Below are 24,648 nucleotides of genomic sequence, written 5' to 3'. Positions count from 1 at the left end.
GCTGCAGGGACCACCCACACACAGCAGCAGCAGCACGCAGCCCGGCTTGGGTGGCAGAGCCACACTCACAGCTGCCTCGGGGAAAGGGGAGGAAGGCTTATCACCTCCCTGCCACCCTCCTCCCTGTCTGAGCAAGAGGAAGGTCCCACGCACACCCGCTGCCGGCGCTGGGAAAGTCTCTGCCTGCCACAGACAAAACCAAAAGGATGGGAACCACCCCCACCAGGCGCAGGTGACATCTCACCCGTGGGAACACTGCCGGCGCGGCGTCGGGGCTGTCACCGCCTCCCACGGCGCAAACCGGGCGGACGAAGGGCACTTGCAGAAAAGCACCAGGCTGGCAGCTCCGAGCACCCACAAGCAGCAGTAGGGAGAGGAAAGTCCAGCCAAGGCCAGGCCGTCTGTCAGCGTGCCGCAGCTGGGCACCGGCAGGCTCGAGCGGCCAGGCTGAGAGCACACACGCTAAGAGAGGCGCGTGGGGTGCCCGCTGCTCACAAGGTGCACCACAGCACTCAAGAATCTCTGAGCAGGCTGCGAGCAGGCTCAGGCTGAGCAAGCCAGAAGGAAAGTGCTCATTAGGAGCGAAGCAGGGAGGCAACTCGAGGCGCTTGGGGAGCAGGATGCATCCCGCTCGTAGCATTTGCATTTTCCTAGTCCAGCTCCAGAGAACAGGGAGTTATCACAGACTTAGTAAAGAGTCCCGCCGCACTAAAGGTGCATTGCTATTAGATAAAAGAGCCAGGAGGAAAGAAGTGAAAGACAGGAGTGGAAGGAGAAACCTTCTTGAACAAAAGGACGGAGAAAACAGTCCTGGGAAATGCCACAGGAGCCATCAACTGGGGCAGGGGATGGAGGGGGTCTGTCAGCCACCCCCTAGCCCCCCTCACTGGCTGGGAAGGCAGCCTGTGGGGTACAACCCCCCAGGGCATCACATCTCTACAGTCCTGCAATTTTGCTTTGAGTTTTGCAGTTAGGAACATCACCCTCTACCTCTTTATTTGTCCCCTGATGCTCTGAGGCAGTGCCGTGGCTGTGAGCCGTTGGGATGCTTCACCATGCACCTCCAGCGGTAGGAGGAAGGGCCCATGCAGGGCTGTGGGTACCTGAGCCTCCCTGGGAACCCCCTGGGAACCCCAGGGTCTGGGGCACGGCTCCCAGGGAGCCCGAGAACTGCTTCACAGATGCACCCTGTCCCTGACACAGGCAGCAGTGACAGCCCCCAACGTCCGCCACGGTGAGTGGCCCCAGCACCGGCGGTGACAGCCAGAAGCCTGCCCACACTCAGGTAAGTGGGTGCCCATGCCAGCCCTGCTCCAGCTCACACGAGGAGCGCCCATGGCACCTGCGGGAAGGGAAGCGCGGCGCTGAGCAGGCGAGGCAAAGCAGCTGCAGCGCCGAGCCATCGTGGACCCCGTCCCGCACGGACCGTGCTCGGGCAGCACGGGCAACGCGTGCCCAGGAGCCAGGGCGGGCACGAGCACAGGCAGCACCTGCTGCGGGGGGACAGGGATGCCAAGACAACGGTTGCAGCCTGTTTTTCTGCACAAGTGCATTAAGTATTCTGCACAGCACTTTTGCTGTAAATCACTTCCTATTCAGGCTCACTGCTGAGGGTCTCTGAAGGTCGATTTTCCATGGTTATGACAACAAAAACTAAAATTGGGTCAAACCTGAAAGGTATTATCTTCCTCCAAGCTGCTAAATGCACAATAGTAATGAGGTTGGTTAAGCAATTCACCCACAGACTGCATTATTTGCTCTGAAGATGTATTAACCAGTTAAATGAGCGTGATAAGGCAGCTCTGCTTATTTCTCCCACCAGCCGCACAGAAGATCTGAGGTTCTGGGTCTCCGTATCCCAGCTAATAACCGAGACCGCAGACATGCCGACAAAGGCAGCCGGCGCCGTGCCGCTCCGGGCCAGGCTCTGCCCAGCCTGACCCACGGGGACACAAAGGGAACTTTAAAGGCATCCAGCAGCTGAGAGCCATTTGAAAAAATAATTATACTTCCTCCCTCCCCTTTCTCTTTCTTCTTCTTAAATGCTCTCCCCCATCCAACCTCCTGGTGAAAGAGCACAAACCCACTGCCCGCCCCAGCACAGGCAGGGTTTAGCAGCAGCCCCACTCCAGGACAGGGGTTTATCCCCAGCAAATGCGTGGCCGACCCGGCTGCCCAGTGGCTGCTCCTGCTGCTGCCGGGGCGCGGGACCGAGGAGTCAAAACCCAGAAACCCCGCCGCCCATCTCAGGGTGCTGCTCTTCGCACCATCGGAGGAGCCCTCACAGCTGGCACCCGATACGTGCTGGGAGCTGCCCATGCCCACACCAGAGCTCTCCATACCCACTGCGGTGGTGAGGGGCAGCTGGGCAGGGGCTGTCCAGGGCACCCACCCCGGGACCCTCCGCCCCAACGGGGCAGTGGTGGCGGTTGTGGGACGCAAGGAACATTTGTTTTTACAGGATTTCTGCTGCTTTTCCTAAAACAAACACCCATTAACGTAAATGTAACTGATGTAAACAAGCATGACCCTAAAATCCATGTGCAGCTGTATGTAATGGGGAAGAGGGAGGGAGGAAGGGAGGGAGGAGAAACACTTTAATTAATCCCTAAAATGAATGAGATGGAAAAACTTGAACTGCACCGAAAGCATCTGGTACTGCTGGAGAAAGGGACTGCCCAGGACAGAGGGTCACATTCTGCTGCATAACACACCAGTAGCACCGGGTCTTGCCCAGCCACCCCACGGCACCAGCCCACTGGGGAGAGAGCCGTGCCACATCCATGCCACCCAGGGGGGAGAGACCAGCAGTGGTGCCAGTCCCACGTGCTGCAGCCCCGAAGCCCAGAGCTGGGCACAAGGCAGTCCTGCCTGCCCAGCCGCTGGCTCCCCAGCTCGGCTCTGCTCCAGTGGGAGGCTGACTGGAGCATGTCTCGGTTCTCCTGTCCATCTCCAGGTGGGCAGAATGAGGCCCCCAGCTCTCCCCGAGCTGGGTACCTGCAGCCCGTGGCCCCGTGGTCCTGCTGGGGCAATCACCTGGTGCAATTTCAAGGAATTTGCACAAGAAGGAGCCCAGCAGAGCTCAGGTTCTCATGGGCTGTGGAAGCCAAACCCTCCCAGCCCTCACCAGGCTGGTTTTCACAGCACAGTGCCCGAACAGCTGTTAAGGGCAGCTCTTGGGGTAGGTGGTGGGTAGGAGGGCAGAGAACAAAAAAAAAAAAAAGCTGAGTGCTGCAGGGTGGTGGCCGTGCCCCTCATGAGCTGCCTGTGGGTCCCTAGCTCCATCCCCAGCGCAGGGAGGGTTTTCAGAGCGCCGAGGAGGCATGTCTGCAGGACCTCTGCAGGCAGCCTGCCCCATCGGAGGATGGGAGACTGAGGAAGGTGGTGGGAGGCTTCCACCACCCGCAAGAGGGACCCAGCCACCAGCCAGGGAGCACGCAGAGGAAGCACGGAGAAAGCCTCGATGTGTCTCTCCCGGTGATCCAGCTGGTGCTTTGCCAGGAGGAAGTAGCTGCATGGAGAAATGCCAGCACTTTCTAGCACAGAAGAATAAAGGTATTCTGAAGCAGGATCCATGTTGACAGAAGCTCTGCGACCAGCACTACAACCTCCACCAGCCACCTCCCATGTGACCGAAATATGGCTGCAAAATGGTACCTGAGGAACAAGGAAGAGAGAGACCACGGAACAGATCCAAGGAGCTCCAAGAAGGGAGGAAAACGGGCTGTTTCACAAGGCTGGCAGCGGTCAAATGGAGCAGCATCAGCAGATCTGCACAGTGTAATGGGACAGCAGTGGTCCACACGATGAGCTCTTCCAGGCCTCCACCGCAAGCCGCCAGTGCACAAGGCAGCTCATCAGGAGTGGCTATTTGAAGCCAAATGCAAAAAAGGTTGAATAAACTGAAAAGACAACATTGGTGCTCCTGCAATTTTAAGGTCTGCAAATTCAGACCGCACACAGGATGTCCTGCTGAGAGCAGAGCAAAGAGATGGAGCCCAACCTGTAGCATCACCTCCTGAGCTCAGAGCAGGGGCTGCCCAGGGGCTCCACAGCACAAGGCAAGTGGAGGCACATGGTGCCCAAAGCTATGCAAGGAGACCCAGTCTAGTGCACCAGTGCCAGGGCCTCTGGCAGAGGACAGAAGGTACCAGAGGGCCAAAACACCACTGCACAGAGGATCCAAGATGCAAGAGATAAGAGACCTGTCTTGGCTCTGCCAGGTTCTAGACAGGCATCACCCCAGGAGAGCTGTGGGCAGCGTCACCCCGCTTTGCTGCCCGTGATGCCACCTGCCCAGCGGGGCAAGGAGAAGGAAGAGGGAGAGACCACACCTGAGGCTGGTGAGAAACCAAAAGGGCAGCAAGGACCTGAGCCAGCCCCCCAGCAAACCCACCACTTCGCCCTCTCCCACAGAGGCCTCCCAGCCCTCGGTCCCACACCAAGGGCTGGGACTGCACCGCACCACTGTCCTGGTGGGGAGAGGCAGGAGGACCTGAGCTCTGCCAGTGTTGCCCTCCTCAGCGCAAGCAGAGGCAGGTTACCATGCAGCCTGACTGCACCCAGCCCCCGCAAGCTGCGCAAGATCCCCATGATCTGACTCCAGCAGCTTGCCTGTCTGCGGAGCTTTGCCTGCTTCCCTGCCCTGCCCCTGCCTGCACACACACCTCGGGCTCTCAAGGTGACAACCTCGGCTACCCAGGGATGTGTTCATTATATCTGTCCTGCTCCTCCTCTCCTTAAGCATCTTAAACCCCTTTCCTCACCATTGGCCACTCACTGGCCATATTTTAGAAAAGCTGCCCCACGATCAGCAGCTGGAAACCCTGCGGGGCCAGGCACCAGGGAACTGGGGAATCCCTAATCCTGGCTTGAGGGGGACTCCAGACCCCCAAGCCACCCCATGGGAGAGCTGCCACGCTCAGCCCCAGCACACCAGCAGCTCCGACCGTGCTCGCACTCTGTCACACACCTGCAGCAGCCTGAGTTGGGGCTGCAGTCCTGTTGCTCCAGGCCAGCAAGGTCCTGAGGGACCGTCCTTGATCCCAAACCTGGAGAGCGAATATTCAACGTGGCTCCTCCTGGAGCAACGCTGATTACCAGTGCTGCTCCTCCAAGAGCTACAGCAGCTTTTCCAGTTAAACTGCCAGCTGCAGCCCCAACACAGCACGAATTGGCCGCACCGGCTAAACACAGGTGCATCACCGGCTCTGGTGCCCACCTCTGCCATGGTGGTGGAAGCCAGCCTGCCTGGCACAGCGCCCTGCTCTGGGAAGCACCAGCCCCTTTTTCCTCACCTTGGTGCGACTTTCATGCTGCCGAGGCTCCGTGGCAGCAAAGGCTGCGGGACAGCCAAGCGGGACGATGGCACCCCCAGGACTTGCCCAAGCACTGGTGCCGGCGCCGCACAAAACTCTGCACCTTGCCACCCCTCCCAGCCGCCACGCAGCTCCTGGTGCTGTCTTTGGAACCAGCTGCCGCAGCGCACGTGTCCTCCTCCCTGCCCTCTCCAATGCCGCGGGTGATAGGAGGGAGATAGAAATGCCAGGAGAAGCATTCCTCATTTTGAGAGGCTGGATCATCTGAAGACTGGAACAGCCCAGAGCTCGACAAGACAAGCCCCAGATTTATGATGACCATGGACAAAAAGACAGAAAAGCATTAGTGAACCTGGTTAAGACCCCATGGGAAAGCTGACAGAGAGATCTGAGTGACCCGGCAGCTCCACCACTCCGTGGGAAAAACAAAAGCAACACAAGAAAGGAGCCCGACAGCCCCAGGGACCAAGGGGAGCAGGCTGCCAAGGGATGGGGCACCCAGGGCCAACAGGATACACACTGGGACACTGGATCCCTGCTCAGGGAGTGGGGACCAGGCAGATGCTGGGACACCAAAGCATCGCTGCTGGAGCACCCCGCACTGCCTGCGGCACTGATCCAGCCTCGCCCCCCCACCTCCTCCTCCTCCAGGGCTTCTTCCTCTCCTTCCCCTCTTTGTCATTCCTCTCAGCTCACGCCTCTTCTCTGCTCTCCTTCAGCTGCTCGCTGCAATAATCCAGGGCACTAACGCCCCAGCAGATTGCTCTGTGCCGCTCCCCGGCTGCTGCTGACCGGGGTTTTAATGACTCCCCCGGACGTGGCAGGGGCTGATCCCCACCTCCGCTGGCTGCCAGCAAGGCTCCCCCCGCTTCCTCCTCCATGAAACACTTGTACCTAATGAGGCCTGGCCACACTGCGGGGATGAGCGAGGAGCATCCACCACCTCCAGGCTCAGCAGGGGCTCAGTCCAGGATCTCCTCTTGCCTCGTACCTGGGCTCTCAGCCACCCCAGGGACCCACGTAATCCCCTCCAAAGCCCCGGCACCGCAGGGCTTCCCAGCCCCCGGGACAGGCGAGCACAGCCAAGGGCACCAATGCAGCACAGCCAGAGGGACCGCAGGCTGACAGCACGCCGTGTATTCCCCAGGGACCAGGTAGGGACAACTGCGGCTCAGTGTCAGACAGACGGATGCTTCTCAAAGCATCACGGCACGGGGCTCTGCAGAGGCAGGGACTGGGCAGGGGACCGAGGCTCTGCCTGCCCCGAGGACGGGCAGCACCCTGGGCTTCAGCTGCCCACATGCCAGCATCTGCCAGCTCTCAGCACAAGTGTGAGTGCCCTGCCAAGGGCTAAAGCTATCAGCAAGAGCAGTGCAAGGGTTCCAGCGCAGGACAGAGGGCAAGGACCTCCTCCCCAGCATCAAGTCCAGGTATCGCTCAGGGGGACCTCATGAAATTCAGGAAGGAAAACGCCAAGCCCTGTCCCCAGAGCAGACCTACCCACAGCCAGCCAGGCAGGAGTGCACTGCCGGGGGCAGAGGGGTGAGCCAGCAGTGTGCCCCCCAATCCGGCCCTGCCATAGCCCCCCGCAAGGCCATGTCTAGATCCTGTGTCCAGCTTTGGGCCCCCCAGAAGGCCATGGTGATGGTTGGAAGCTGGAGCACAGGACACAGATACAGAGGGACATGGGGTGCTCAGTCCAGAGAAGGGGAGGCTCAGGGGAACTGGGGGGGTTATGGAGAGGACAGAGCCAGGGCAGGCAGCAGGGAGGGCAGCGGACCTCCATCTGCAATATCCTATTTCCTCACCAAATCTTGCCGTCTGCATCAGCAAACTAATTGTAGAGGCAAGCAGCAGTCCCAGAGCAGAAACCCCAGCAGCCACACCATCCAGGGAACACAAAGCGCAGGCAGTGCCAACCGCCAGCAAGCACAGGCAGCCAGTCCCCTGCCCAGCATCACTGTGGCTTAGCACCTGCCCCAGCTGCAGGGAGGAGAAGCAGAGGAGCCTGGGGGTGCAGGGGTTACCCCCCGTAGCCTTCAGCCCAGCCTGACCCCTTGCAGCCCAGCACACCACTCGCTGCCAGGCTGTAGGTCCCTGCGTCCCGTCCTTTAATTAACATTCCACATGTAAAGTTGGGATTGTAATTACTGCAACTGATTAACAGGCCGAAGGTAGCCCATCTCTGAGGGAGCAGATTAGCAGAGGCTCTCTCGAGCTCCTGCTCTCACCTCGGAACTGTCAGTGCATTTTAAGCAGGGGCCCAATGCCCCGCAGTCCGTGATTAATGGGCGAGCTGGGCAAGGAGGATGTGCAGTGACTCTGTCCCCGCTGCTCTTCCCACGCTCCCCCAGGGCAGGACCAGGATGGGACTGGGCTCCAGTGGCCAGGGGCCATCAGAGGGGAGGATGCTGAGCAGTGATTCCCAGAACGTCCTCTCCCCGCTGCTGGTGTGGCCCCTGCCCAGGCACCGGCACCAGGCGGGGGGAAGTAGGACATGATTCCCAGGAAGCCAACGACCCTGTGCATGGAGAGAAGAGCACCAGCTCAGACCTGCAGAGCAGAGAGGAGACACACCGAGAGCAGCTCCCCAGTGCAAGAGGCAGCAACACATGGGCAGGAAGCGACACTGACAGATCCCTGCCTGTTCTCACATGTGCTGATTGTGGGGCTGTTTCCCTGGGGTCTGGCTCTAACCTGGCTGGGGCAGGATGCTCGAGGCTCAGCCAGGCCAGGAGAGCCTGCGCTGCTAGGGCCACGGCACAGGGAGTTCACACCTTCCCCACGAAACGTTCCCCTTAATGAGCTATTCCAAAGAGTTCAGCTGCCAGAGTAAACTCCCCCTCACCTTGGCTACTTGTCATCCCAGGATGCAAGTCACTGGCCTGTCCCCACCCTGGGGTCTGCAGAGCTGTGGAGCCAGGGTGTCCTGTGCAGCCAGGGTGTCCCATGGGAGCACGCCCCTCCCCTCCCACCCCACTGGGGCTGCTCGCAGGACAAGGCAGTGGGAAGCCCTGCTCCACGGCAGCCCCCCAGCATCCAGCACTGCTCCCTGGCAGCCCCACACCCAGACAGCCCAACTGCCCACCTCCCTCCTGGTTCCTCCTCCGGCTCTGCCCATGCTGGTGGTGTCACCTGGCCACTGAATCCTGCACCAGGGGTGTCACAGCTGCTTCCACCACCGGGAAGAGCCGTGCCAGCACTTGGGACATGCGCCCCTTCCCCTGCAGTTGGCCCTGCACCGCAGGTCCCACTGCTGCCCAGCCGCTCCCCTCCCAAGCCAAGCAGCTACTTGGCTGGAGTCCCCACGCTTTTTGGATGTGAAAACACATGAGAGCATCCCACAACCCCAGCTCGCCCACTCCCAGCTCACCCATGGCTTCAGACCCCACACTGCTCATGCATGATCGACCTGGGGTGTGCAAAGGGGAGCCGCCAGCAGGAGCACGCCCAACGCGACTCCAGTAATTACAAGCAGATAAGGCTATCAGCTGTAATTAACCACTATCCACAGGCAGACCGATCGGCTGCAGAGACTTTCTTCCCTTCTTTTCCCCAAGACTGCAAAATAAATTATCCTGCAAAGTTAGCAGAGGCTGAGCTATGGAAACAATTAAACAAAAATTAAATCTAATTCATTTATACTCTGGGCACAAAGTGGATAATGTGGGGGTTTTCTTCTCTCTCCTCTCTTTGCCTTGGTGTTACAGAGGACTATTATGGGAAATTAATCACGGGGAAAAGCAATGAACGTGATCTATCGCTCTTTAAAAGTGCACTGTAGTGATTATATAAAAATCTATTAGAGAGGCCAGGAAATAGAAGAGTGACACCATTTAAAAGGAAAAAGGAGACGGGGCTGGTGGCAAAGGGATCGATTTCTTAGCAGACGGATCCGTGACAGAGGGAGCAGGAGGAGGTCAGGCCCATGCCACCACAGACTCCGGGGGTGGTTGTGCAGACCGTGGCCAGCCCTTGCGCTGGGACGGCTTCGGGTGACACGCTGGACCCCGGGGCTGCACGCCGCTCCGCTTCGCACCCCAACAATGCAGCCTCATGCCCCACAGCCTAGCTGGGGCTGCCACTGCAGGACGGGCTGGCCCCACAGCGTCAGGGCTTGGGCTCCCACTGAGCACAGTCCCACAGCGCCTGCTGCTGCCAGCACGGGCAGGCCATGGCAGCGTACACCTCCATGGCTCCAACATCTGCCATCCTCGCAGATGCTGCACAGGCTCTTTGCCTCGGCACATCCTCCCAACTCCTGGGGCTCCGGTGCTTGCCGGGGGCTATGGGGGAGAGAGCACAAAGCCCGGGTGACAGCCAGCGCAATATCAAGGAGCCAGCTCTGGGGTACATGGATGCCCATGGGAGGGAATGGCACACCACCAGCTGAGCACACCTGTCCGGCCATCAGCCACCAGCAGAAGATGCTGAGAGCGCAGTGCCAGCAACACCGGCAGTGGCACCAGCAGCGGGTAACTGCCCTGCCCAGCCCCAGTGCCCACCCCAGCTGTGGGTGTCCCAGTCGGAGGCAGCACTGGTAGCTCACAGACCCCGGCAGGCGGGGGCAGAGCCGGACACATTCAGTCGGCTCTGGATGCCCCTCCATGGGCACGGGCCTGGGTTTCACTGCCAAACAAGCATAGCTTCGGCCCCTCCTGCCTGCACTAGGACGGCTGCCGCTGCGCAGCTGCAGCATCACATCACAACCCCTCACAGCTTGGGGGGATCCTGGCACTGCCCCCCATCCAAGGGGTCCCCAGGAGAGCAACCCCCATCATTAACGATGATTGCAAGAGCAGGCTCTCACTGCACTGGCAGTAAACAAGGCCGATCTCTGCCCAGCTGCCCCCAGCACTGCCGGCCCCCCAGCACACACTCGGCAGTTTAACGGCTGCGATAAAACCTTCGCCGAGGCAGATTCCACCATAAATCCTGGCCCGCAGCGGGGCCAGCCCTGGGCCAGCCTGACGCTTTAACGACACCATCAATCCCCAAGGAGCTGGAGGTGGAGCGGGGGGACGCGTAGGCTCCAACCCCGACACATGGCCAGGCAGGGGCCAACACCCCCAACCCCATGGTGAGGGGCTCAGGGCTGCCCTGGAGCCCCACAGGGAGCTGTCCCGGGGCCGGATCTGCAGCCGCCTGGAAGGGGACAGAGCACCCCTCTGAGGGGCCCCAGCCCGGTCCTGGTGGGTGCTGCACCTCAGGGCTGAGGCTGCAGTGAAGTAGCAATTTGCCGCTCATCTCCCAGTGTGCAACGGCAATCCCACGCCAACAGGCGATCACACACCGACGGGCTCACCCACAGCCACCACGGTCTCCCAGGGCCATCACCCCTGGACCAACAGTTACCATCTCTCCACTTCTACATTAACACAGGCAAACGCCTTTATGTGAATTCAATGGAAGTTTCTCCTCCCCACCAGGCAAATGGGAGCCAAACACACCACTTGCCCTCCAATGCATCTTTTCAATGATTTGGAAAAAAAAAAAAAGTGGAAAAAAAACCCCTTTGATCTCAGCAGCCCATTTGTTTAGCCCATGCCGGGATTTAATTGAGAAGGGATGTCCTTGAATAAATGCAGAAATGTCCTCGCTCCCTGGGAAGTCTGCTGCGAGTTGTGCAATCCACTGTATGAGGTTTTCTGCTCATCCAGGGATATTCTGGGACAAGACAGCCCCAGGGCCACTGCTGCACGTTGCCCATCCATCACCAGGTACCCCAGAAGCGAGCAGGCTGCCGAGCCATGAGGCCAGGCAAGGGAGGCACCAAGCCCTGAGGGACGGGTCCTCCCAGGGGCGGGTGCTCACAGGGCCGCGGGACACTGCTCTGCCCCCAAACCCAGCTGGGAGGGCAGAGAGGGGGCCAGCTCCCCATGGCCACTGGTGCCCCACAGGGATGTGTCCAGAGGCTGGAGCAGCCACGTGCCCCCGAGCGTGGTGGGACGAGGATGGGGGCTTGCTTAGCGCTGGCAGGTGGGATGCACTGCCCTGAAGAAGCCAAGTCACAGCACAACAGAAGGCGAGGGGCAGCTTGTCCCCAAGAGCTGGCGCTTGTGCCCGGGGTGCCGGCACCATCCCCTGGCAAACGCCTTCCACGCTGCCAGGCTTGGCAAGAGAGGAGGAGCCGCAGCAGAGAGCCCATCAGCCCCGGCGGGCAGGCAGCTTCCTGCTCATTTCCTCCCAGCCTGCCTGCGGGCTGCCAGCCCCAGCCAGCGCTGAGCACCCCGGTCCCCCACATCCCTCTTCTGCCAAATCCCCCCTAGCAAAGGACAAACGCATCCCTCCTGCCCACCCTGGCTTTTAGCAGCCACAAAGCCTCAAGCTGAGGAAGGGAACCAGCCCTGGTGATCACCCCACACCTGCACACCTCCAAGGAGAACTGGAAAGGGACAACAAAGGTGGGGAGGGGGTCCCTCACTGGTAGCACTATGCCCACAGATCTGGGTCTTCCCATCTCCTGCCCCTCCACCCCATCCAGCGCAGCCAGTCAGGCGCTGATCAGCCGGCACCCTCCTCCTCGGCGCAGCCGCGTGGGTGTCTTTCCACCACGCGGCTCCTGCTGCAAGGCTCCCTAGCTGGGGAAGCGCCGTGCTATTTTAATCTGGCACTCTCCCATCCATCCCAGCAAGCCTGGCTGCAAGCGCAGCCCGGGGAGAGCTCTGTCCCCCTGTCCCCGCAGCCAGCTGGGATGCGCTCGGATGAGGAGGGGGCTGGAGGGCACCAGATCCAGGAACAGGGCTGGCTGCAGCCCACCTGCTGCCACCTCAGCCCCCGCTCCACCGCCACAAGGGAAGCCGCAAGTGCAAAGCTGCAGCTGTGGGCTGGGACGTGTCTCCCTTTTCCTAGGGGCTGCCTAACACTGCGTGGGAACTGGGGGCAGAACCGGGGCTGTCCTTGGTCCTACTGGACAGGAGAAATGATTCTGACTGTGGAAGGGAATTAATGGTGATAAAGGTGAGCGCAGGGAGCTACAGGAGAGGAAACAGGGAATTTCCAGCTCATTAAAGCATTGGCATCCTTCAGCCCTTGGTAACAGCAGCTCCTTGTCTCCTCATCTGCTTAAGTCCTTGTCCTTCCCCTCCCCAGGGCTCAGCTCCACAGCCATCCCACCAGCTCATCAACCCCGCGGCCAGGCTCTACCACCAGCACACGCTGGCGCAGAGCAGCAGAGTGCCGCGACCAGGGGATGCTGGGTCCCTGCGCGGTGCCCAGGCTGCAGCTGCGCCTGGAGAGCACGGGGTTCTGCGGGCGGAAGGGGAGCAGGAGAGCTCTCAGCCCCTGGACTCTGCTGGCTGAGCTGCGGCTAAAGGCGAGCTGATTAAAGCAATTAGGATTTTAAATAGTAACATCAGAGTGGCTCATCAGCACTGAAGAGGCAGTTAGATGATGAGTCTGAGGATCCTATTTAGGGATCTCAGTTGGCTGAGGATCTTAAGTGAGGCCCCAAGGCTCCCTTGCAATGAGAGGGGTCCAGCTGGCCGCTCAGCACAGGGGCATCCTGGGGACCCCACAGACTCCGCAGCCTCCCCAGCACCCACCCGGGCACATGGAGCAGCCTGGCCAGGGGGTGCTGACGGGGACAGCCCCATGCACGCAGCCATCCGTCCCCTGCCCTGCGGCCACAGCCAGGGAGGGGACCATGCAGCAGGGGCACCCTGTGGCACCAGCGCCCCGGGCACCCAGCACTCCCCGCAGCAGCTGCGCCAGGCTGCGGGGCACACCAAGGAGCACCTGGCTGCCCACTCCTACCTTCCCTTAAGCTTGTTATTTATTCTCTCTAATAAAGGCTCTGGGAAGGGAACGTGGAAGGAATTCAGCAGCACCTCTCAGGAGGCAGTTCTGCACACCAGCAACCAAAAAGTATCTTTTACAACAGATAAAGCACAACACAGACATTTTGTCTGCTTGGGCTCAAAGACTGATATGCCAGAGATTTAAGGCAGTCTGGTGGGAAATCCGTCTATTTTGGTGTATATGAATCTCCAATCGCAAAGGAATCTGGACACAAATACAGATGCAGGAACAGCATAAACAGCCGTGAAATGCTCCATTCCCTTCCCTCTGCTCTCCAATTTCCTACACTTGCATTTGTTCCTCACTGTTGCTGGCTGACTCGGGGTGCAGACAGGTGCAGCGCCCAGCCCAAACACCTGCCAGGCCCAGTGCCTGGGGATGTGGCCCCCAGGGATGACAGAAGCAGCAGGGATGCCTGCAAGGAGCTTCCCAGTCCCATCCTGATGGGCACTGCAGCTCGGGACTGGGCTGCTGCTCCAGACCCCCCCCATCCCCGCTCCCCTATCTGCATCCCAGCAGGACGGCATCGCCACGGAGGGACTCCACACCCCCAGGCTCCCAGGGACTGGGGGCATGCGGTGTACACGGCGCTGTGCTGAGCATCACAGGGATGGGGCCGGTGCTGCAGCCAGGGTGGCAGCAACAGCTCACCCGCAAGCAGGGCAAAAAGCCACAGTCTTGCAGAGGGGCAGGCAGCGCAGGGGAACACCAACACAGGGTGGGCCCACTTGCTCTCAGATGGGGGGAAAAACGGAAAAAAGAAACAGGCAGGAGTGGGGAGGGCAGGAGCTGCAGCCTGAGCACAAGCCACTCGTCAACTTTCTTGCAAGCTCCAAGATGCTGTGGGAGGGTACTGGCACAGGCATATTACATTTATTTATAGGCATTTCTGTGGCACTCAATTAAATGCTGTGGTGGAGATATTGCAGCATGAAGAGTATTTAGAGCCGTTTAACACCTCTTAGTCGGCAAAAGCCCATCTGATTCCTGCAGCGAACTGGGAAAGTGCACATAGCAAGGGCAAGAGCAAGGAAGACTGCCCTTTCCCTAACCCCATCTCCACTTGTGAAGAGAGGCGGGACCACTGCGCTCACGGCAGCGCATCCATGAGCCTCACGCAATGCTCCACTGCTTCTAGGTCAGCAGGCGAGGGACCAGCATCCTGCAGCAAGACACGTGTCCCCACCCTGCCCAGCACCTGCAGAGCTGCTTCCCTCCAGCTGCTCCTGGGCAGGCAGGGTGCCAAGTCCCCGATGGCAGGACGGCCAGCCCCAGCACCCATGGGCCCTGCCTGCGGGGCGCTACGGCAGTGCTCCTGCCCGTCACACCCTCCAGCATCCCCAGAGGTTTCCCATGCCCTGCTAAAGGATAGGACCTGCCCACAGAAGGGCATAGAAATTCCTGATGCTCAGGAAAGGCTCCTTCACAGCCTTCACTAGGTTTCTATTAACCACTCTGAAAAACCTCACTGCAACTTATCAGGACGGTGAACGGCTGAGCCAGTAAATCTCTAGATCTCAGGAAAGCCGTTGGGGGAGAGAGTTCAAAGGAAAGGCTGACAAGTGCATGCCAAGGTTAGCTCTAATTGCATGACTCCAAATTCACCGGTGGCACTTTTGCCCTCTGATCTGTTTGCTCCCCTCTCCCGCTCTGCCTGCAGTTCTTGGCCTGCCCATTTCCTGGCCGTGCAGCTCCCAAGCGCAGGGGTAAGACGTCTGACCATCCAGCCTCGTGCCCCCACCGCTCCTCGCCAACAGCAAGCTCAAGTCACGCAATGGAAGTGCGCAAGGATGAAACGCATCCGCAGGAAGATAATCCAGCCCCGGGCAATGCCAGCAAAGCACCGCCAGCCCCTAGGGCTGCCGCCCCCAAGGACGAGCCTGTTCCCACAGACTTTCCCACACCATTCCCCTGGTGCCAGGAACCCCGAACCCACAGAAACCCCGGCAGTGGTGCCTTTCCTCCAGCCCAGCACATACAGGAGCCCACTGTGGCCGCTCCCAGCGCGCCCAGTGCTGGGCAGCAACACCACGCACCTGCACAGGAGATGCCCTTCCTTCTGCTCAGTAATAGATCTGCAGAGTCGCAGCCAGCGGAGCAGCAAGCATCATTCCCCGGCCAGGGGCAGGACGGGGCCAGCAGGCGCAGGGTGGCGAAGGCTCTGGCCAGGGCTCGCCCCACCAGCTGCTCCTGTGCACCCGGGCTCATGTCACTTGCAAATGGATGCAATTAAGTTGATACTGCAGTGGGACCATAATTGCTGTTTCCTTAGCTTGGCAACACGACCCCGGAAACCCCCATTATACTAATCACTGTCAAACGAACACAATCGCAGAACACATAAAAACCTGGTGTACTTCATGGTGAAATATAACACCGCAGAAGGCTGAACTGTGCCATAAATCTGCTTAGCACTTAACACTGCCTGCTAAATGGCCCCGCTTAATTATAGCTCTATAAACATGACTTTATAGCAATATCAATACAGTCAAAAATCAATCCCGCTGATGGACAAATGGACAGACTCACGTCCTGCTGACCCCAGGGCCGGGCCTCTGCCACTCTCCATGGCACGGGGCAAGCTGGGCTCCGTGCTCCCACAGCTTGGCGGGGATGCCTGCGGATGCGCTGCTCCCAGGCGGCTCGGCCCCGCTCCTCGTGCCCATCCCAGGCATGCCACGAATCCACTGGATGCTGTTTCCAACTTGCTTTTGCCCAGTGTTGTGCCGGAGCCACAGACAAGACATTAGCATTACAACCCACACTGATCTTTGTCAATTATGCTACAGTATTTGAGCTCTAACCAGCTTTAAATTGAATCAGGACAAAATCATCAGTATAAAAAGAGCCCGCACCAGCCTTTCAATTCCAGCACTGGGAAAAAAAAAGTTATACATCTCATAATGGCCTTCTACCCCATAATGAACAGGAAAAATAAATTAGATTCCCAGCTAAGGGTATATTTATACAATTTCATTATGTGCCCATGAGCAAGTCTGGTTTTCACCAAGATAAAAATGAGCTCTCAGCAATGCTCGTACTAAATAAATGCAGTGATTTAACAGCTTAACAAGGAGTGCGATAGAGGGGTTGAGGAATGATGTCAAAAATGGAAAATAAAAATTAAAAAAAATTAAAATGCTCACCCTTCTTGAACCGTACTAGTGGTGCTGGGCCGGACTCCACCCACTGCCCGTGCCTGGCATCTCCGGGAGTGCTCGTGGTCCAGGGAGACAGGAGGCAGCGGCACTGGGACCACGGGCGCATCCCCGGGCTCTGAGCACGTGGCATCCCACCCCACTCAGAGCAATACCAGGGAGACACCTTCCCCCTGCTTCATTTTTTGGCTGCTCAATGTACAAGTGATCTTCGTGAGCCAAAAACAAAAAATCAGGTCCCCCTCCTTGCTGGCTGTCGGCAGGGCAGGAGCAAGTCCAGCTCACTCCTTGCTGCCACACCATCCCTGTGGATGCCAGGACCATGTGTGCTGGCTGCCCACAGGAGCAGTGAGGATTTTTGTGGCAGCTCTGGGGCTGGAAAGGGATGTTTGCAGCCTGGAAGTTGCTCCCAGACTCTGAAATGTTCAGGTCCAGCAAGGCTCCTCTCCCACTGTCGCCTGGTGGTGATGCTGGCTGGCCGTCCCAGCAAGCTGCTCCCGCACCCGGCCGCCAGCACTGCCCTGCTGACGGGCTGTGAGAGCGCAACACGCTCGCCATGGGAAGAGGCACTGAGGAAGCCAGGAGCTCAGTGGCAACTCGCAGGGAGCTTGCCCACTTGGCTCTGCAGGTTTGCAGGCAGCGCTACGCAGCTGTGGTGGGTCACGGGGACGAAGCAGACCTGGCTCCATCACCCCGCTCCTCCAGCACTGCCACGTGCGCAGCCCCCGGTCCCTTCCAGCCAATTTCACCAAACCCAGAGGGAAATTGCCAATTACTTCCTCTGAGCAGAGCCTGTTTAACCAACTTCCTATGATCCAATTCAACCATGAGCCGAAACCCGGGCTCACTTTTCCTGCTCTGCTTTCAGCTTTTCTGCTCGTGGAGGCAGCAGCGCGTCCCATCCCGTGCACGCCCGCCCCAGTGAATCTCACTTGTGCACAGCCAGGAGGGGGCCCGGCCAAGCCACCCGCACGTGTGGACGGAGGAGTTTGGAGAAGCATCTTGCCCTTTGCAAGGTTATCTGCTCCTAGTGAAGGCTCCTCCATCCCACCTTCTGCTGCTACTGAAAAGAGCGTGTCAGCTCCCCCCGGGCCCCCATCCCGGACCACACATCCATCTGGGCTCAGCATTGTGTGTCTTCTCCAGCACAGTCAGGCTGATCCTAAATCCATAACCCACACTTGAATAGCTCATCCATTTAATGGCAGATAGCTGCCAGCAGGCAAATCTGTCCTCTCAGCAGCAGCAAAACCAGAGCTAAGCAGTTGCCTTTTTTTTTTTTTCCTCCCCTTTTTAAATCAATTGTGAGGCCACATGGTCCATCGGAGTGATCTGGAGACCAGGAGCCATCTCCAAGACAGAGCTGGCTGGCTTGGCTGCGTATCACAGCTCTCCTGCCACAAGGTGACATTTCCCCCTCCATCCTCCCTACTCCAGGGAGCCGGGAGGATTAATAGTTCAACAGGGCTTTGGAAATATGTGTGCTGAGAGTTATGAGCCTGATTCATAACAGGAGTCCCCTCCCCTGTTACAGAGATTAATCACCGGTGCAAATGCAAACACCATTTGGGCTCAACCATCCCAAAACGCAGCGCAGCTGGAGGAGAGGAGCAGCACCCCATGCCGCTCGCACCCGCGAGCTTTGCAACGCGTAATGCTGACGGAGACTTTTGTCTGTGCCTTTACCTTGAGGTATGGAAAAATTAATTTGTTGTGGAAAGTATCAGTTCAAAGCTACCGAGCGCTTCATGCAAACAAGGCACAAGCCCTGGAGCCTGCCCCCACCTCCTGCTATCAGGAAGAATTACTGGGCAGCCCTGAAGAAAGCTCTGCTCCAGCCCTCCGCACTGGAGACTGGAGGAACTCAGCCCATATGGGCATGGGCTGCTTAACAGCTGATGTATCCTTAAACACCTTAATAAATGTATCAGGAGCCCAAAACTGGCTCCAGAGGAGTGGTCCCCCTCCCACCCCCTTGGCTGCAGGAGCAGCGGGGCAGCTCCCGGCGGGGACAAGCGTTGCTCCCGGCCGCACGCTGCCCTGGGTGCCTGCCTGGCTGCTCCCCTGCCCGACAGGGAGCTATGGCTGGAAAACACGTAAACCCAGCTCTGCTAATCCTGCTAACGGCGCGGCTGTGCGCCCGTCACGTTCCTGGCTGCTCTGGCCCGCACAGAGCAGAACTGGGTGCCTGTGCCTCGGCACCAGCGGGCAGAGCTCTCACCAGTTATACCAGCCTTCCCGACGCTCCGCCTGCTCAAGGGATGGAGATCTCCTTCCCCAGGAAGGCAAGGACCAGCCCTGCAATGGACTGTCTTGGCTGCTCTGCAATTAGCTCCTCGTGTCCCTCTAATATAAACAATGGCCAGATAATTTTTAACACACAGTTTTACCCAGCCCCAACCAGAGCAGTTTCCCAGGTTGCTGGAATCCTTTACAACCCCCTGAAGGATCAGCAAATGATTTTTCACTCTTTCCTTTCGATTCAAGAGAAGGAGAGGGATCTCAGCTCAATAGTAATTAGAGTGAACTGCAGCTTTTAAGCAGTCAAAGCTCATGTTACCACCAAGATGCAAGAATGATCTAATCAGGCACCAGGGTCAGATAACCAAAAAAGTAAATCCTTAAGGAGATGATAACTGTTCATACCTGCCCCGAGCCGAGCTGCCCGCCCTGCCCGCGGCCACTGGGCCTGCGGGAGATGCAGGGAGGGGTGTGATGGAGATCGCACGGCAGCGTGGGGGAACCCACACAGGGACCCAGACACGGCGGCTGGAACCTGCCCTCACCTCTGCACAGTGCTCTGCCTTCCTCCCCTGGAGGAGGAGTAGAAGGACTCCCGCACCTCCCCGCCAGCATCGGCCAAGGGCAGATCCTGCCCTGCCACCTCCCCAGCCGATGGCAGGGGTCTGATGCCAGCTCCCTGCGATGGATGAAAACAAGCAGCTGTCAGGGGACACCCCAACTCTTCTTCCAGCTGTCCCCCCCAGTCCCACCCCTGCAGACCCCCAGCTCCCCAAATGGGGCCACGGTGCTGGCAGAGGGGTCCACCAGTGCTGGAGGGGAAAATGGATTTGCTTTCCCTGGCTGCCCTCGCCCTGCCCCCCCAGCCTTCCTGCTGCCCCATTTTGCCTCTCTGCACATTTAATCTGTTCCTCACCCCAAACCAAGGAGGATGCAAGTTCAGTGGGGTTGGATGCTACAGATAAGATTGCATCTGTCTGGGTATAAATAATTTACTGCTTGATGGTCAGAGTGAATTTAATTAGTTCTTGTTCTCCTGATAGAATCAGCCCACCGCTGCTAAAGCATTTCACTCCGAATTAGCCTGAAAAGGACTAACAAGGCAGTGCTAATTTTACACACACGACATCCCCCGCAGTCTCTGAAAATACAGCTCCACGGAGCACTGTGCACCACCGTCCCCACGCGGGGCTGGGGAGAGGGATGGCGCAAGGGAGCAAGCCAGGGGCAAAGCCTGGGGAAGGAGGGAAGCAGGGTGGGCAGAGGCAGGCAGAAGGTGGGCATCGGCTTGCAAACACCCATCCCTTCTCCTTCTGCTCTACCCTTACTTTCAGCTCCTGGGGGCTGTGGGGAGTGGGCAAGGGGATGAAGACCTTGTGGCTAGTAGAGCCGACGCTACTGCCCACCAGGTCCCCTCCTGCCCAGGGAAGGGGCTCCCCAACAGCCCAGCACCTGCCTCGCCCCAGCTCCAGTGCCTGGGGTCAAGCCAGGCCACTTGCTGCAGTCTTGCCACTGCCTTGGAAAATCACTAACACACATCAGCACACCCTGGAGACAGGCACCCTGTCACCTGGAAGGGAGAGGAGAGAGGGGAATGACAGGCCAGCCGCAGCCACAAACCCCAGATGCAGGAGATGGGCACAGAGCTTTCCAGCAGTGCCGGATCCCAGCAGCCCACCAGCCCTTGGCTGCACCCCAAACCCCAACAGACAGCTCTGGCCCCCCATGCACGGGGGCCCCTCCACGCTCAGCGTCCCATCTGGGCACTGGCTGCAGAACGGGGCTGTCCCAATGGGTTTAGGTGCAACCCAAGGAACCAAAGGCAATAGAAACGCTCTGACTCCAAACACCAGCTGCAATCGCTGCAGGCCCCGAGAGCACGTTGCTCCAGGCTGCATGCAAACACATCAAAAAAGTGGTCATGGCCCCCAAAAGCACACTGCAGCGGGGGGAGGGCTGGCAGCAAAGGACACAGAGGCAGCGTTAGCCGATGCAGTGGGCAAGGACGCCGCAGCCTGCAGCGTCGGCTGTGCCGGTGCTCTGGTGGGCAGCGGGGCAGGGCAGCGCTCCCACAGCCGTGCCAGCCGCCCATCCCTGTAAAGCATCACTGCGTGTTTTCCCTTCACTCTGTAATTAGACCCCAGTTTCTCCTCTAAGGACAGAGTCTCATTGACCGTAATGCTTTACTGGTCCTGCCTCCCTCCTCTGACCTACCCTGTCTCCACCACGATTTATGCTCCACATTAGCAGTCTACCAGAGCTGCTTCCCGCGTTGCCGGGGTGAGGTGGCACTGCAGCCGGCTGAGCCGCGCCGAGCCCCGCCAGTAACCCCAAACCCCACCAAACCGCTCCAGGTGACACCCGCCCCAGGCACCAACCCCTCTGCAGAAACAAGCCTAGGACATTTCTGCCTGAAAGTGACATTCTGGGGATATGGGGCCAGCAGGGAAAGGCTGAGTGAGCACTTCCAGCAGCAGGGATGCTCCGGGCTGTGCTGGAGGGAACGCACAGGGGACTGGGTGCTCCTGCTAATTTCTGCCTGGAGAGGAGGGAGCAGAGGGGCACCTCCACCCCAAAGCCACCCCCCAGAAGCTCAACAACCGCCCTCCCCACCGGGACAACCGCACTCCTGCACAGTGAACTAACAGGCTCGTTTTCTCCACTCTGCTCCTAATCGCAGGGCTCTGGCTTTAAGCCTCTAATCCAACATGCAGCATCTCACTCAATAAATCACCCCGTAAAGGCAAAGCAGCCAACAGCTATCGGCAGCTGTCAGGAGCCTGCGGGCAGAACCCACCTGCCAGAGCTCGCGACCTCTCCCTTCACCCCACCAAACGGCTGCTGGGCCACCGGCGACGCAGACAGGGACTGCAGCAACGCCACGCGGCGCAGGCAGGGACCGGGTACAGAGGCGTCCCCGGGGCTCGGCAGCATGGGGGGAGCGACATCCCTCCCTCCTCGAACTCATCCTCCAGCCCCAGTTCAGCCCCAGAGTTGCTATCCCCCTGCCACCAGCACTCCTGTATGATCTTGCCGTCTCCCCTATTTACATGCAAGCTGGGCTGACAACTCCTCTTCATCACAGTGCCAGAGTCTTCCTCGGAGGCCATGCATCTCCAGCAGGACAGCACCATAAATATTGCATAGGAGGTGTTTCTAATCTAGTTATGGGTTCAGCCTCTCACACTCTTCCATCAGGGAGCCTTGGATTGAAATTGAAGTGTATTAGTATAATTTTATCAGGTTTTATTAAGCCTAGGGTCTTACGTTTTTGATATATAGTTTTAATTAAGTTTTAAGTCAAAGAATGCAGTCGCTCGTATTTTATCTTGCCATGTCACATCAGAGGGAGGCAGTTAATCAGCACATACAAAAACTTCCCATCGCCAGTGATGAACGTTCATGAACTTTGCCTGCAGAGACCGTCTTCCCTCCATCACTCACAGCAGGAGCCCACCACCTAACCGACCCCTCTGCCCAGCTCCAGCTCCCCCGCTCCCCATGCCTGCGCTCTCCTGCCTCCAACACCAGTGCTCCTGCAGGAACGCGCACAGGCAGGGAGGGAAAAGCCTCCAGACAAAGAGGGGGGAAAAGGGAAGGCAGCTGGCACCGGGGGCTGCTCCCAGCCCGGCTCAGCAGCAGCAGCTGCCGCTGCCAGCGGGAGAGTGGGCACTTAACCAAGAGCAGGTACTGGCAACACTGGTGAGAGGCACCGCCTGCCCGCGTTGCCGTCCCGCTGGGTCCTGCAAGGGGATGGAGCCAAGGGCGATGCTCCGGTTGAGCCTGTTATCCAAAGCCCCCCACAACCCTTCCCTACCGAGAGCAGATGGGCAAACCCAGCGTGCAGGGCTGTGCACAGCCGCCCGCCGCACTTACCCACCCGCCAGCCCGTGTCCCACAGCGGCAAGGAGCGGGAAGGGGGGAGCAATGGCCAAGAACGGCCGGGTGCTCATCTCTTGGCCAAACCCCTCTGGACCTTCAGCACCCCTGGGGCTCCGAAGGCCAAAGGGACCCTGCCCCACAGTGCAGCCATGGACCGAAAGGCCCCGTCTCAAACCACACAGCATTTTGTGCTTGATTTGCTGCTCGTCTGCAGACTCCTGCCTTCCTCCTCAGCACACGCACGCCAGCCAGCCCTTCCTGAGAAATCAGAAACCAGGAATTTCCCAGCCAGCGGAGCAGCACCGTGCCAGCCACCCACAGCAAGCACGGAGCCAGACCCGTTCCTTCCACGAGCCCCTCCCCAGCAGCAGCCCTCTCTGGTTTTACGGCTGGGCCCTGCCCAAGCATCCGTACCTCAGCCTGGGGAGACTTTCAGCCACGCGCCCATCCCAGCTCCAGAACAGTCACTGTTCCCTCGGAATGAACACGGGGCTCCGGACTGAGCCAGGGACCAAACCTGGATGTTTCCCTCCAACATTGGAAAAGGGAATCCCTACCCTCAGCCACGGGGAGTGCCCCAAGCCCACAGCAGGCACCCAGTGGGTGTAACAGCCCCCCAGGGATGGTACAACCCCAGCAGCTGCCAGCCCCAGCACATCGGTGCTACCTGGGCCACTCGTTCTGAGAAACATCACCATCCGGGTGTACATGTGTCTTCTAAATTTAGGAGCAGTATGGGGGCACAAGGTCTGTGCCTATATGCCAGCGAGAGCAGCAGATGGCATTGCAGCTTGCATCGCCACTGCCCTCACCCTCCATGGCTCCCTGGCCTGGGGAGGGCTGCTTCTCCCCAAGAACCCAAGGCTACAGTGGTGGCAGATCACCACAGGTCCTTGGGAAAGGCTGATTCACCCTGGCTGGAAGGAGCTGCAGAGGCAAGGTAGAGGAGAGGCTTCCTAACCACCGCTCCGCCTGGGCACCGCAGCACACCCAGCTGCAAGCACACCCTCCCCACGCACAGCTAGAGTGCCCACTCTGCATCGGCCCACACACACCTTCCCCCAGGTAGGAGCCAACACAAACCCTCCATTGGCAGAGCTGGCCAAGCTCGGGTCTCCAGAGACCTGACCCAGAGCATCCCCACATCCCTCAGCAGTGACAGCCCAGGCAGCAGAGCTGCAGTGGACAGGAGCTTTGGGACACGGACACACACACCCCATGCACATGCCAAGCTTCCCCTTAGCTGGGGAGCAGAGATCTCAGAGAATTTCTGAGGATGAAGAAGCAGCAGTCCAGAAACATTTCAGGTCCTGGAGCTTCGCTCACGCAAGAAGCGGAGGAGCTGAGTGCAGACCTGTCTCTCCAAGTTGAGGTGCTTAAAAATTTATCATTGAACTTGCAGAAATGAACTCAATTAAAAACCATTTTAATGGTATTACATTAAAAAAAATAACTGTCATATTTCCCACGTCAAGGTTCCTGTCTGTAAGAGCAGCAGAAACCTCCAAGCGTAGCATTACAAATGATGGGGTACACGCTCTGCCAGTAAAAGCCCGCGCCACCAGCCAGCGCACTCCATTTTTAAGGGAAAGATGAATAGAGCGATGCAGCCACGTAACGCAGCAAGCACAGCCCACGGAGATCCAGCGAGCCTCGCATCCCATGCAGTTTTGCTCCCCAGTTTGCTCCAGGTCCTCCAGCAGTGAGGCTGGAGGAAGGACAGAGCTGCTCTGCTGCCAAACGGTGCTTGATGAGCCACCGGCAACAGCAGCAGCACATGGGCAGCTCACCACGGCCCTCCTTAGGGGCTGCAATGAAGCAAGGACCGTTAACGCAGTGGACAAGGGTGCGAGGCGGGGCAGGGGGTACCTGCCAGCTCCGCTCCATCATGGGATGCCCCAACAGATCACACTGGTGGGGATGGGTCCTGCCTCACACACAGACCCCACAATTACAGCCCTGTCCCCACAGCAGGGCATCCCCCACTCCGACACAGGCAGTCTCCATCTATTTTAGGCTGCTCATGGAGAGCTCCAGTTTCTACATAGGAAGGAACCAAGAGAACCCCGGGGGCTGGGCTGTCACTGCTGCTTGCTGTGACTTCTGTCGCTGCTTCCCCAACTATGCAGCCCTTGTCTCTCAGTGTCCCCATGCCCAGACCTCTAATTATTGCTACTGCCCTTTCCCAACCCACGGCCTCACTGCCCGGGCTGGTGCTGGCCCGTGTCCCCCAGCCCTGTGGGGTCTGC

At 58.8% G+C, this 24,648-nt stretch overlaps 1 protein-coding gene across 7 annotated transcripts in view; it reads right to left on the bottom strand.

The window, feature by feature from the left end:
* RBFOX3 (RNA binding fox-1 homolog 3) overlaps nt 1-24,648 on the bottom strand; it is a 190,934-nt gene that overhangs the window by 106,802 nt on the left and 59,484 nt on the right. The gene's annotated exons all lie outside the window — the stretch shown is intronic.

Source organism: Phalacrocorax carbo, chromosome 16 (assembly GCF_963921805.1).
Source record: "Phalacrocorax carbo chromosome 16, bPhaCar2.1, whole genome shotgun sequence".
NCBI classification, from domain to species: domain Eukaryota; kingdom Metazoa; phylum Chordata; class Aves; order Suliformes; family Phalacrocoracidae; genus Phalacrocorax; species Phalacrocorax carbo.
The sequence above is the reverse complement of the archived record's forward strand: the minus strand, read 5'-3'. Positions and strand labels throughout refer to the sequence as shown.